Source organism: Vigna umbellata, chromosome 1 (assembly GCF_029865625.1).
Source record: "Vigna umbellata cultivar VRB3 chromosome 1, Vumbellata_1.0, whole genome shotgun sequence".
Lineage (NCBI taxonomy): Eukaryota > Viridiplantae > Streptophyta > Magnoliopsida > Fabales > Fabaceae > Vigna > Vigna umbellata.
This window is the reverse complement of record NC_142165.1, coordinates 73,124,049-73,136,055: the sequence shown is the minus strand read 5'-3', so window position 1 is coordinate 73,136,055 and position 12,007 is coordinate 73,124,049. Positions and strand designations below refer to the sequence as shown.

The 12,007-nt window shown below is 33.3% G+C and overlaps 1 long non-coding RNA gene across 3 annotated transcripts; it reads left to right on the top strand.

The window, feature by feature from the left end:
* Nucleotides 1-9,295: 9,295 nt before the first annotated feature.
* LOC124826087 (uncharacterized) lies at nt 9,296-12,007 on the top strand. Of its 3 annotated transcripts, XR_015783535.1 has the most exons (5): nt 9,303-9,527; nt 9,608-9,733; nt 10,033-10,088; nt 10,764-10,898; nt 11,138-11,936. It is a non-coding gene; the product is annotated as an uncharacterized LOC124826087 (long non-coding RNA). The 3 variants fall into 3 exon arrangements; XR_007027814.2 differs by having other exon boundaries at nt 9,296-9,733; nt 10,653-10,898; nt 11,138-12,007; XR_007027815.2 differs by having other exon boundaries at nt 9,316-9,733.

The window sequence follows — 12,007 nt, the reverse complement described above, 5'->3', positions numbered from 1 at the left end:
TTATTCCAGATATCTTCCTCAACCCAATAATGGTGTTCTCGTGCAATCCTAGCATCTCTAAACATCTTAGCTAGCCAACAAGATGCTTTGGTGTGAATTTTTTTTTTAATTTGAGCTTCATGCTCAGGTCTCCACTGAACCTTCATTTATAACATTCAATCAAATAAATAATCATCTTGATGACATGATATCCATGGTATTTAAAGCATCATAGTAGTGGACATTTATTTTGCATTTGACTTAATATACATGAATAGGAAATGAGAATAAATTTGGTGACGTTTCATCTTAAATCCCTACCCAAAAAGATCTTTATCTTCTAGAGGTATTGCTCCTCATGCTGGTGAAGCCTTTAAAAATTGTTTCTTAATATACCTTGTGATGGTTTGGGAAGTAATTCTTAAAGGAAGAAACCTAAATATGAATGCAAAAAAAGTCATAAAAAAACCCAAGGTAAAATTAGTCATCTAATACAAATTAGTTTTTAAGATTATATCATATATTAACCTCGACCCTAAGGTTCAATCATCGATCAATCACAAAGAGGACGGTCAACTTTTGCATTTGAATCATAAGCATTTGATGTATTATTGTTCTAAACATTGACCTAATCAGCATATGGCCTATTGATCCAATTGGTATTGGGCCTAATACCACACAATCTCCTTATCATCGCAAAGCGTAAGACTAAAATTTCTTTAGCCAAATCCAAACATTGACTCAATCAACATTGAGCTTATTGATTCAATTAAAATTAGGCCTATTGACCCAATAATATTGGGCTTATTGACCCAAATAGTATTGGGCCTAACACTACACAATCTCCTTAGCCTTAGCATCGTAGAGCGTAATGCTAAAAGTTCTTAGGTGAACTACTTATTCACCACCGAATGCATTAATAGGTCACCCATTTTCTTGTTCATTGTCTTAAAAATTCAACAATGAATAACTCGGAAGATTATCCTTAAGCATCTTAAGAGGTCATCCATTCACCTTTTGAGAGATTAATGCTTTATTTTAAAGGATTTAGAGGACTTTGAATTTTTCACACCATTTATGTTAAAGACTAGTACTTTGTGTCTTAAAAGATCGTCGTTTTCCTTACAAGAGACTAGAGCTCCATTTTCTTTTTAGTAGATTAGATCTTCTTTCTCCTTTTAAGAGACTAGAGCTCATATTTTTTGGTGCCTTAAGAGATCCTTTTTTAGGAGATCCGAGTATTTTGCTTTGGAAGTCTTTTTAAGGGTTAGCTCTTTTATTCTTCTATCACCCTTGGGGAACTAAACTTTTTTATCACCATTCATAAAAGTAGTGTTCTATTATAGTTTTTACTAAGGAGGTTAAAGCTCACTTTATTGAGGAGACCAGGGCTTCACTTTATTGGGTGACCAAGGCTCAACTTTATTAGAAGACCAAGGCTCCACTTTATTAGGTGACAGAGGCTTCATTTTTGTCTTTGAGGAGTCTGGTTGCTCCTTTTATTTTTTAAGAGATTGGTTGCTCCTTTTGTCTTTTTGGAGACTTGGTTCCTTTCATCTTTTACTTTTAGGACATTTAGCATACTTACTACTAATACATTTATTATAAAAGGAAAGCACATCATGTTTTATGTAAGGCCAAAAGAAATGATCATGGAATATATCCAATGTCTTTTGAATCTCAAAATGTCCCATTAACACCCACCCACTTCCCCTCTTCATGAGCTTCTTTGACAAATAATTCTCTCAATAAACCTTTAGGCACACACAACTTAATTCCCTTAAAAAGAAAGTCATCTTACTTATAAAAATCATTAGAAGATCCTTTTTCACAATCTTTATAAATTTTGCCAAAATCATGATCATCATAATACAATTCCTTAAACATTTCATAACCAAGCACTTTAGTTTCAACCATGAACAATAAGACATGTCCCTAGATAAGGCATCAACTATAGCATTTGTCTTGCCTGGTTTATCTTAATAACATAAGGAAATTGTTCAATAGGGGAATGTCTCTTATTGAACTTGCCTTGACTCTTAATGTATTTAAGGAATTCATGATCACTATGAATTACAAATTTCTTAGGAAGCAAATAATGGTTCCAAGTGTGCAAGGCTATTGCTAGGACATATAGTTTTTTGTCATAAGTAAAATAGTTTCTCACTGCCCCTTTTAAATCTTTACTAAAATAAGCTATAGGATGTCTTTCTTGCAAGAGAACACTTTTTATGCCAACATTTGAAGCATTATACTTTATCTCAAAAGATTTTTCAAATTTTGGTAAAGATAAGACAAGTTCATGTGTGAGCTTGTGTTTAAGACTATCAAAAGCCAATTGTTGTTCCTTTCCCCACTTAAACCATCAAAGGTTACCTTTTTATCATATTGTCAAGGTCTTCCCAACAACAAATGACTCGCCTCCATAGGTACCACATCACATACTACCTCATTGACATATTTACCTATAAAGAAGGAAATCTCCACTCCCTATTTTTCTTAGATTAAAAGTTATTTTTAAGTTCTTTTAGTTTCTAATTTTCTAGAATTAGGTTAGTTTAAAATTTTTTTCTTTAATTTTAGGATTTTGTACATATAGTGTTAATTTTGTGTTTTAGACAATAAATAGTATTTTTAAATAAATAGTATTTTGCTCTTTACTTTAAATGTCAAATTAAAAATGTTTTTAATACAATCAAATTAAAAATGTTTTTAATACAATTTTGTTGTTATAAGCTTCCATTTTTTCTTTTTGCTAATTTACCCTTTTCCATTTTTCTTTCTTTTTGCAGGAAGGCCCCCGGTCAAAGGGGCCAAAATCTAGTCAAACTAGATTGGGCTGATGATGTTGGCCTGAATTAAAAGTCCAGTATTGTTTGGGTGTTGCTCCCTCCACCACCACACCTTTCTCCCTCCACCTCCCATTTACTATTTTGCTCCTAAGTAAAATTTTATTTTTAGGGTTATTATTTTTTAATTTTACCCATTCACAACCTATTATACTAATAACCTATTCTAGTCCCTCGTACATGAGTAAAATACTTTTCTTTTATTTTAACATTATATTTCTTCCTCTCTTTCTTTCGTCACTGTGAGATACTACAAGTTGCAAAGGTTGGTGGTGGTGGAAAGAATTATCAAGCAGTCTCCCTCTCGTGGTGCAGTGTTGCTCTCGTGGTGCAGTGCGTGTGTTGCTTCCTCCAGGTGCGTATTCGAATAAACCTTCAAATAAAACCCTAAAATAAAAAATGTCTCCAAGTGCGTATTCAAATAAACCTTCAAATAAAACCCTAAAATAAAAAACGTAACCGTTAAACGGAGGTGACATCCTTCAGTTCTTGTCTTTAGTTTTAGATTCTCCAAGCTTTCGTAGAAGTAGAAACACTTGTTCTCTACACTGGAGTTCTTGGAGATTATCATTGGTGACAGACTTTGGATTCTTGGACTCTGGTATCTTATACTTTTGATTTGAGTTTTCAATAGAAATTTTATGTTTCAATTCATTTTAGTTTACATCTTTTCTAATTGCCCTTTTTAATCAATTTACATTTATGTACATGAATTTACTTTTCCAACACTATTATTGTTTCTGCATCTACTTAGATTGTTGTATATTTCTTTCTTGCACAGATTTGGGCCATTTGGTTTTCATTTATGAGTTTGATGATGTGTCATATTGTACAATTAGTGTTCTGATTTTTATTCCCGTTGATTTTAATTTTAGATTAGTATAGTGGTGTGAATAACATATATATGTATTCTATCTTTGCTTTTAGAAGAAATTTCTAATGACTGTTGTGGTTAAGGATATATTTCTGGATTGTACAACTATTGGATTGAAGAATTGAGTGAGACTCACCATTTCAAGTTCTAAAATGTGAACTCAAAGACCCCAAAGTAGGCTTTATATTACAGGATGTCTTCTTGAGAGTGATCGAGACCTTTTTCATCAAATCAATGTTTGTTAAGTCTGGAAATTGTCTTTACTGAATTTTTTTGTATGATTCTATGCTTTTTTTGATTTGATAGATGATAAAATTAGAATAGTTGCTTAAATTCAATTTTGTTTAGTTTAAGTTTCATATCTTCTTCAATATTGTTGTTTTTGAGATTTATTTTCATATTTTGCATTATAACTTCTCATTAGTAGAATTAGGATTTATCATTGCATGTTTTGGTTTTTTCATAAACAATTTACTTTCTTATTTTTATTTTTAGCATATTAGATGATATTAATTTCATTAGTTAGGTTATGATTTTCCTTCCTTCGCAATAACAGAACAATAGTTTTTTGTGTAACTTTAGGCTTTTGCTTATTAGGTTCCATATATCCTTTCTTCATTCATTGGTTTTCTTTATTCGTCTTACATACATCATTTAGATAGATATAATCATGCATTATCAATTAATTTCTTACATTAGATCTCATTAATTTTTCGTTTCCCCACCTAGCTTTTAATAAATAGTAATTAAGTTTTAGTTCTACAATTTTAAACTTAAATTAGCCAAGTCCTTGGATTGAAGATATCACCAAACCAAGCTTTTCCACTAGTCGTTTACTTGTTACATTTTTACATCTTCCTCCACAACCATACATCTAGAATTGAAAATATTTCTTCTTTGGGTTTCTTCCTCCTCCTAATTCCTAGTACCCAAAAATCTCCTGACCATAGAAAGAGCACCCTCCAAATGTGGTACTTAACACTTCATGTCCTCCTCCTCATTGCTAGATGATTTAGATGATTCTCCCGTAGAATGTTCACTAATGTACTCCTCATTCTTCAACAATATTATAGTTCTCCTGTTGGGGAATTCAACTGTTATATGTCCCCTACCCAAAAATTTAACACATTATTTTAACGTAGAACGTGAAGAATCATTATTATTAGATTGAGAAGTTACTTTACCACTTGAAGACTCCTTTTCCACAAATTTAGGAATGCTAAAAGTACCTCCCTTTATGAGGTGGATGACTTCTTGTGATGGCTCATTCCAACTTGATGATCGGAGAAGAAGTAGCGGATGAGGTGCTTGTGGTTTGGCAGCAATGGAAAGTGATGAAATAGTGGGTGAAAGTGGTGGAAGAAGAGCTCTAAGTGAGAGTGGAAACTAGCTCAGGCGGCCTTCACACTAGAAGGAAGCTAGATGGTGCAAGGGAAGCTCATTTATGAATGACTTTTGTGTAGAGCAAGGGTTGGGGATGGCAGTGGAGTTTACTCTATATATTCCATCAAAAGTGCCTTTCTACAAGAGATGAGGGGTGAATTTATACTTGATTCACCCTTGTGTGCATCAGATTTACAAGGTTGATCATCAACTGTGATCTATGGATCTAAGGACACGTGGAAGGGTGCAACTCAGGTGCTGGGTCATCACAATCACATGGACCACGTGTTGAATGAGCTGTTTGACGATGCCCGCGCTTGAACGCCCCATGGTCTGCACTCCAACGCGCGAAAGAGCTCTTTGGATTTTGCTGATCATCGTGCGCTTGAGAGGTGGAGGATTCGATGCTCAGGCACCACCCGGATATGGATTCTTCAAGTTTTCTATCCCTCTCCATGAGTTGGTATGGTTCTTGTTGATTCGTCTGGCTGAGCTTCTGGCTTCCATTCAAAGTGTGCAAATAAGGCTTGTCCGTCTTGTGATAGTTCTTCCAAGTCTTATTGAAGCTTCCTAGCCATACCCCGAATAATGGGTCCGTGACTTGTCCTAGGACCCAAGCCATCATCTTATAAGAGCTTCTTCTCTTGAGTTGTTGTTCCAATTTGGTGGCTTGATGAATAAAATCCTCCAAAGTCTCATAATGGTGCATTTCCACCACATCTTGAATCTCTTTATTTAACCCATTCAAGAATCTAGTCATTACAGCCATAGGTGCATCTTCTACATAAACTTTTATCAAGGTAACCTCCATCTCTTATACATATTCTTCAATACTTTTATTTTTTCGTGTAAGTCTTTGTAATTTGTTGAAGATCTCTTTTTTATATTAAGGAGACAAATATTTCCTTCATATCTACCTTTAATTGCTTCCATGTAGAGATTGACAACCTTTTCCTTCTAACTATGTCCACGGTAATTTGATTCCACCAATTCATAACATAATTTTCAAACTCCAAGGATGCCCATAAGAACCTTATCGTAATCCTCATACTCATAAGAGTTGAAGATTTGGTTACACTTCATTTCCCATGTCAAGTAGAATTTTGAGTCATTAGCTCCATTAAATTTATGGATTATAATCTCCATCCACATATTATCTCTTCTAGGCATGTGGTTCCCAAAATCCTCTCATCTTTGGCTCGCCTTGATCTAAAACCATGCTTATTATCCCTACCAATCATGTGGTTCTCAAACTCCTCTCGTCCTTGACCCCTCCTTGGTCTAAAAACATGCTCCTCTTTATCATTATGAGAATAATGGTCTGAATCATCATGTATCTTTCTCCTTCTCTCCACTCCCTTCAATATCACACTCACATCTTCATTAGACTTTTGTAAGTTGAGTGTGTTGTTGCATTTGAGCCATTTGTAAGTTGAGCTTCTTATGTGTAGTCATAATTTTTGTAGTCTTAAGTGTTGGAAGATTACTATTTTGGGAAGAAGTCATGTCCTGCAAGAAAATGTAAATAATAATAATAATAATAATAATATATTAGGACCTTATCACTATTCTAAGTGTTTCACTTAAATTCCACTTGTATATCACACTTATAGGCTTTTTCTTGTATGCACTCTCTTACCTTTTACCACTCAATTTTTCTTTAGCGTTTGATAGGGAACTCTAGTAGCTTAAGAAAAGAGTGAACAAACAATGTGAAAAATGTTGTAAGATCTAAAGATTGACTCAAAAGTTTCAAGAAAATACAAAAATCTAGACACAATTTTAAGGACTTTTAAAAGACATAAAACAATAAAATAAAAAATAACAGGACTACTAAAAAAAGTTAAATGAGACAATGTGAAGACTTTAAAAAAGGATCGAATATAATTCAATAGATTAACCATCATAAACAAAAGTACAATATAAAAGCAATAATATAATATGAAAATTTTGTTGAACTAACTTTTTTTTTTACTCTTGGATCCTTACTTTCTTTTTTTCTTTTCTTTCAATATATATTTTTTCCTTTTGACTTAGATACACTATTTTTTTTTTCAATATTGTAATTCAACACACAAACAAAGAAAACTAAACAAATTTTCCTTAAAACATCAAACCTCATGCAAGATCAAGGTTTAATTGAGACTTTAATTAACAAAAAAACACAAAAGTAGATAATTTACCTTAATCAAATGTAGAAATGCACATTTTAAACAAAAAACACAAAGAACAGGAAAAATTAAAAACTCAAAAGAATTGGATAAAATATTAGGGGTTTTACTCCTAAAATTCTAAGAATAAGAAACCAAACAGAATTTTAAACAAAACACAAAATACAAACATTCAATAATTTTTAGGTTTTCTTTAATATGACAGAAAATAAAATAAAAGAGGATATTTAAACTAGAATCGTGCTCTAGAAACCATATGATACGATTATGTCCAAGAAATAGTACGATTGCTTTTGAATTCGAATCATTAAGAGGAAAAATAAATAAATTAGATAAGAATGTAAAATAAGACAACGATGAGAACACCACAATCTAGCAAATTGATAAGTCAAGTGAATATTCACCACAAAGATGTTAATCTTTAATAAGAATCAGAGTTCTAATCCAAGAACCAAGAGACTCTTGTGTAAAAGAATGCAAATGCATATATTATAACTTAAAAGTGTCTACATGTGTATTTAATGTCCTTATATATAGGCACAAATGTTTAAGCCACCTAAGAAATCTTACAAGAATTCCTAAAGAAATCGGGCCTAAAAATAACTTGAAAATTTAAAAACAAAAATGAATTGTTTGCAATTAAAAGAAAATTATAAATACGTTAATTTTCTAAACTATTGTATAATTTCTCTTCAGACCACGATTTTCATGTCCTTTAAATTCTAATGTTCATGGAACATCATGAGCCTCGAAGAGTTTTTTCTTCCAATTTTTGCTCCTTGACCTTATCATAGGTCCTATGAATTACAATGACTCTTCCTCAAGTTATTCTTCTATAGGATCAAGGGATAGTCCTTTATCAATATCTGTTAGTAAAATTCTATCGATAATTACTGGTTTTCTTGTAGTGATTTATAGAAACTCTCCCTTCTCTTTTTTGTATATTGACCAAGGAGATTAAAGTGAGGTGGTGAGGTCAACTTGTAGCAAACTAGGCACCAAAACAAGTAATAGTTGATAGAGAAAGGTGGGAGCATAGTAAACCAACTTAAGATTGTGTTATTAAGCGAGGTAGGAAATACCCTACACATGAAAACGTCATCAGTTGTATATAAGTTGATTTTGGTAATGTAAATATTTATATGTTCATCGAGATCAATGGTGTCATCGAATATGTCTATTGTAAAGGCCTTCCAATTAGGTGGGAGGGATGTTTCCATTATACCATCTATGAAAGAGTGTCGTCTTGCTCTTGAGAGTAATGTGGATGTGTTAGTGGTAACAGTCATGAGCTGATTTGTACCTTACATACTTTTTCTACAAATTTCAATGTGTGTCCAAAGTGGAGACGTCATTTGTGTTTTGCTAGGTTGAGATTGACTTTTCTCTCCTACTACCTCTTCCAACTTCCTCTTCATTTTATCATTCCTGCTTTTGGCACATCCATCTCTTCGACAAATTAGCTAACTCTCTTTATAACTCCATAAGCATTGTCATTTGGTTGGAACCATCACTAGGTACTTATGTTTTTTCGTTTCTTGCATGTTTCTAGTACACATCATATGTATAGACATAATTCAACCCCATGATGTCAATTGTTCTTACAAGATTGAGATATCTCACAACAACATGTGTCCACCTGTGTGCTCTTCACGTTTTGATTTGATATGTTTTAGGTATCTCTTTGTCGATATGTCTTCTTTTGATTTGGTAGTGAGAGTCCTTGGCTGAGAAGCATGCAAAAATCCTTTGACGCTCAAGTTATCAGTGTGCTGTATAAATGACATACCTCAAAAATAGTAATTATTTATGGTACTATATGAACCATTACCTTTATGGACTTATATTCTATAGATTTATCCTATTTTTAAGTTTTTTCCGTATGATTAGTTATCCTTAATGTTCTTTTGTTTAATACAAGTTATAACTCTTAAGGGGATATTGCTTGCATGAATGCTCGGTGACATGTCAACCGATGTCGAGGCCAAGGTCACTACAAAAATAGTATATTATAACACGGGTTAAATTCTGGCAGTATTAAAAACCTCATATAATTTTCGGTCGATTTTTTCTAAAACCGCAGTTAAGTTTTTAATTATTTTTTTTAAAATATATTTCTGGCAATTTTTCTTCTAAACCGTCCTTAATTTTTGAATTTATTTTTTAATAAATAAATGTTTACGTTTTTAACGTTATATTTTTAGCGGTTTGTTAGTAAAAACATCCTGTAACTGCTAAAAAAATTCCCTCAAATCCTTCTTGCTACCTCAGGTTTCCTCTTTCTTCTTCTCCATTTTCCATTTTGTTCTCCAGTGCCTTCACAGCTGAGCATTTGCTTCTCCATTTTCCAGTTTCCATCTTGTCTGTTTTCACAGTTCAGGACCGTCTTCTCTCCACTGCAGTTTTTGACTTGCACTCCTTTTTCGCGATTCGTTAGGGAGTGTACGACGGTATCCTTCGTCGTTGGTCCCTCACCGGTAAGTTATATTCTTCTGCAATCCCTAATTGCTTGGCCTTTCGTTTGAACTCCGTTTTTCAACCGCTACACTATTCCGAAAACCCTAGAAATTAGAGAACCTAATACCTATTGGAATTTTGCGAATCTCGTTTGTTTGTTCTACCTTTCTCTTGCTTTATATGCATTTTCAATTTACCTATTAGAGCTTCACTATGACCTATGTTTTGTTAATTTGGCCATTTCGCATAAAGCATATTTGATTTCGCTTTAATTAAATAGGTTATGAAGTTATATGCACAATGTTGTTTCCTTTCTCAGGTTTTTATGTGTCTGATAGAGTTTGTTCCACCATTGTGCAAAAGAAGCAAAAGAAGGTACTCGTTTTTTTCACATTCTCCTAACATATTTTATAATCTTTTCCTTCAATATAAATAATTTGCATAAACTATAATTGGACCAATAATTAATTAATTAAAAAACGACAAAGATTAATCAGAACCCTTCACATAATTACTCCTGCTTCATGCTCAGGTTTTATGAATCATTATACAATCAACTTTCGTAGATATTTTAGTAAAAAATTGTAATGATAGTAAACTAGACAGTACAAATTCTTCTCACCAAAACTAAGCATTTACCTTTTTAAGAGAGATTCCTCACTTTGTTTATTTGTCTTTATGTAAACAGAACAAATATAGGAGTGTGTTTTCACCCTATTAGTGGATTAAAGTAACAGAATAAATTAAATTAATTTAAATAAAATATATGACAGAAGTTTAGTGGTATATGACAGAAGTTCTTTTGCCCCCAAGGACTTAGAAGTTCTTTTTTGTATATCCATTTATTTTATTTATGATTTTGGAGTTGACTTTTATGTTAGCATTCATCCAATATTATCTCAGAAAATATATAATTTTCAGTAGTATTGTTTATCACAGGTTCTATACCAAGAAAACAGCTTGAGAAGCATAAAAGAACTCCATGTGAATGGATTTGAGTTCGTCCCTAAAAAATTTCATTGAGCAGCTTGTAATTTTCTTTTCTTGTAGAGTCATGTGCAATTTGCCTCTTGTGGATCGAGGAAGCAAACACTTAGTGAATGGGAAAAACATACAGGTTGCAGAGCGAAAAGATGGAAACATAGTGTGAAAGTGAAAAGTACAATGCTACCTCTGGAAAAATGGGTATGAAGTGTTTCTTGCTAGATTAGAGGGATGCCTAGTATTCTGTTGGGTGGTTTTTAATTAACAGTGATAGCATTAGTCTTGTGACATGAATTTCTTGATTACCGCCTATATCTATTTTATTTCCAGAAGTCTCCAAGTTTGAATACTTTGTGTTTTTTAGTGTCTATTATTATGCTCTTGTTTTGTTACCGTTCTGTACTTATTTCTTGTTGTTGACTTGACATGAATTACTTCAGTTGGCTGAACACATTCCATTAGAGGGAGTGTTAGGAAGTGGAAAGTTTATGAAAGGAGGAAAAAGAAGCGTACCGAACGGTAAGGGACCAAACGATAAGGGAGGAAGGTGTGAAGGACCGAACGGTATCTACACTAATATCGAACGGTGGGAGGAAAGGGTGAAGGACTGAGCGGTATCTACACTAATACCGAATGGTGGGAGGAAGGAGTGAATGACCGAACGATATCTACACTAATACCGAACGGTGGGAGGAAGGAGTGAATGACCGAACGGTATCTACACTTTTGGTTACTTTGTGTGGTGTAGGTTCTCTTTGTGAGGTGATCCAATATCTTAGAGGTAGCCTTCTAGGCGGTGGAGACCCAAAGGGAACTTGAAGTCTAGAGTGGTAGCCAAAAAGAAAGGAGAGAAACACCTTGGGAGGAAGCTTTGATTTGTTTGTAATTTTTTGGTTTTGTAATTTTTTTTTTCTCTTGTAACTCACAACCTTGTTAGGTGTCTTAGGGGAGTCTTTGGTGCCCAATCCCATCTCCTAACAAAGAACCTTTATTTCATAGTAATTTTTGTTTTTTTAGTTGGTTGGTTGGAGGAACCAAAGTTCTTCTAACGTAATCATTAGGCCTCATAGCTAGTTTATTTGCTTTCTTTAATTATGATAGCTTAGTGTGTCAACTTTAATTTCAACTTTAGTTCCCTTTGAGAAATCTGGTTTAAGAGTGGCTAAGGTAAACTTTGGCTAGGAAATGTTTGGTATTTAAGAAATCCATTCTGATTCACCTCCCTTTCCTAGAAGTGAACTTGGTTGTCTTTTGCCTCCTTAAGAGTCTTAAGGAACTTTCTTTGAAATTTAAGTATTTGTTTGTTGCAA